The 2,975-nt window shown below is 44.4% G+C and overlaps 1 non-coding gene across 1 annotated transcript; it reads left to right on the top strand.

Annotated features, from left to right (window-relative positions):
• The first annotated feature begins 2,253 nt into the window (after window positions 1–2,253).
• Window positions 2,254–2,361, top strand: LOC128837522 (U6 spliceosomal RNA). The gene has a single exon (XR_008444960.1). It is a non-coding gene; the product is annotated as a U6 spliceosomal RNA (small nuclear RNA).
• Window positions 2,362–2,975: the final 614 nt, after the last annotated feature.

Raw genomic sequence — 2,975 nt, 5'->3', positions numbered from 1 at the left:
TAGATACAATCCCGTCTGCTCTATCCTAAGCAACACATTAAATGTAAAAAATTCATTTAGTCTACTAGCCGCTCTCTCCTGTCATGGGCCTATTGGTTTTAATGGAATTACTTACATGCTTAAAGTGAAGCTGTAGCAGTGTGGGTCCCAGGATATTAGAAAGTCAAGATGGGTGAGGTAAATATCTTTTATTGGACTAATATCTATTGGTAAGAAAGCTTGTCTCTCGCCCACCTTGTCTCTCTATGCTTAAAGTGAGACATGCTTCAGTAGCTTGCTGAATTGGGGTGATGGATCCTCCCAGGGACATTAGGTTGGTTTCTGCAGAGGGTTTCAATGTATCTTGTCCTGGGGAAGATGTTGTTTTGCGCCATTGTAAAGCCTACACCATAATATGGTAACACGTGCCTTGTAAGTTTTTGAAATCATAAATAATTTAAAACAGAAGAAAACACTCCAGCATTGTAAATTAATGGTCCCAAACATTTTACACTGATGTTATTGCAGTGTGTTGGACCATTACAGTAGAATGCTGAAATATTTTATGCCCATTCACTCATTGGTCTTGCTACAGAGCTAGCAAGCAAGGATACTAATTGGTGCCAACAGTGATGGTGGTTTTTGAGATGTGGGTGCCCATTTGCTGGGAACTGGACTAAAACCACAAAATTCATTTAACATATATACACTACTGAAAAGCCATTGCTGATGATAACGTGAAGTCACTATTGATTAGGGTCAAACATACTGATCTGTTGGTGAAAAAATGTATGGGCCAAGTTCAGATCTGGTGTAAGCTGAATTTGACTCCGCCTGTTGTACTGAAAAATGCTAGTGGGTTCCAGCAGGTGAGTCTTAGATCTAAAGCCTGATCCAGAGCTTAGAAGATTCTCATTGTCATTGACTTCAGTGGCCTTGGGATCAGACCCGTTGCCTGCAACACAGTCTGTCCTATTGCTTTTGTCCCCTACATGTATCTTTCCCTCTTGGCTGGCAGCACACTTCCATGAGGTACCCTGTTTTCCATTCTGTCTCTCTACCCTCTTTCTGCCCCCTTTTGCATGCACAACACCTACCTCCATTCCTGGCTTCCCTTTTACATAGCCTGACAGGGCTCATATAATATATATATTTTTACAACAATGAATCCTTTATAGGAATATATCTAAAAACAACAACAACCAGACAGGAGCTGTTGATTTTCTGTGCCCTAAAGAAAAGCCCTTGTGATCACAATGAAGTCCCAGGCCTTTTCTGAAGGACTCCACAATAGCAGCGGTGGCTCATATGTGCAAAGGGGATCTCTTTTATTGGCTCTCCCTCTGAGATCCCATTTTTTGCCACTGATGCCTTCCATCTCCTCCTCCCCCACACCTTTAAATTTATTTCACATAATATATCACCCTTCGCCCCTCACCCCCAACACATCCCCCTTTCTCTTTCTTTCTTTTCCTTTCACAAATCAAGAGAGAGAGGGGAAGGGAGGGGGGAAAAGCAGGGAGGAGGGGAGAGACTCTTTGGAGGAGAAGGAGAAGAGTTTGAAAGAGTTCAGAGCAAGCTGAGGAACAATAGAAGCAGGTCAGCATATTCATTGTGCCAGGCTCTTATCCATCTAAATGAAGGGAAAATCCTGACTTGTGTCCCAGCTGGGAGAAGTTTTGTTGTGTTTTGTTTTTTGTTGTCATCACCACCCCCCACCCCCAGTTCTCTTTTTCAAGATGGATCAAAGTGCCCCCCAGTCACTCCCCTACCCTTTCTTACAGCTCCCCTTCCCCCTTCAGCATAGCACAATGCAGCCTTTTGTGGAAGCCATTGTTGTGGCCTTTTGCACCTCATTATCCTCATTGTGGGTTCCCCATTATTCCGCCCCGCCTCTGGTAAATAAACTCTATAGTGAAAGGCAGGGAGAATGGGAAGGGGAGGGGAGAGGCGGGGATGCTGGGAGGAGAAGGGTGGGGGATTTGCCTTTTTTTTTGCCCCCACCTATCATTTAGGCAAACAGCAATAGAAAGCGAGGAACAAATACACATGAGAAGGGAGGAGAGGGAGGGAAGTACAGGGAGGACCAGTCCAGGACATAATAACAAAGCTCTGTGTGTGTGTGTTTGCAAACATGCCCTGTGCTGTGGCTACCTGCAATCTCAGCGACAGGCAGTGGAGCACTTTCCAATGGCCCAAGGGCAGCCATTTCCTGGCAAGGGGTCAGGACCAACTTGGGAACCATAATAAATTCAAAGCACTCACCATGGAACAGAACTTAATTCGGCAGCACATATACTAAAATTGGAATGATACAGAGAAGATTAGCATGGCCCCTGCACAAGGATGACACACAAAATTTGTGAAGTATTCTCTATTTGGGGGGAGGGATAGCTCAGTGGGTTAAGCATTGCCCTGCTAAACCCAGGGTTATGAGTTCAATCTTGAGGGGGCCATTTAGGGATCAGGGCAAAAATCTGTCAGGGACAGTACTTGATCCTGCTGTGAAGGCAGGGGACTGCACTCAACTCAACGACCTTTCAAGGTCCCTTCCAGCTCTATGAGATAGGTATATCTCCATATTTAACAAACAAACAAAAGAGAGAGAAAATGGAAGGGAACAAAGAGGCACAAGGACATTACAGGGACAACTCTAAGTGTCTTGCTGCTGTAGACAGCCCAGCAAATGTCCATCCAGTCTGCAATCACCTGCTCAAACAGCTGCAGAATGCTTTGCTACTTTAGGCTATAGGAGACTCTAGTCATGGTCCATAAATGTTTGTGACAACCTAATTAACAAGCATTGGTTTTGTACCTACATGATTGTCACCCTAAGGAGAAGGCTTCTGCCAGTGTTTACAATAAACAAAGTTGGGCTTTGTTTTGGGGCCAAATTTGCAAAACATATCAGCAGCCTGAAGAAGTGAGGTTTTTACCCACGAAAGCTTATGCCCAAATAAATCTGTTAGTCTTTAAGGTGCCACCAGACTCCTTGT

This window comes from Malaclemys terrapin, chromosome 4 (genome assembly GCF_027887155.1).
Source record: "Malaclemys terrapin pileata isolate rMalTer1 chromosome 4, rMalTer1.hap1, whole genome shotgun sequence".
Taxonomy (NCBI): domain Eukaryota; kingdom Metazoa; phylum Chordata; order Testudines; family Emydidae; genus Malaclemys; species Malaclemys terrapin.
The sequence above is the reverse complement of the archived record's forward strand: the minus strand, read 5'-3'. Positions and strand labels throughout refer to the sequence as shown.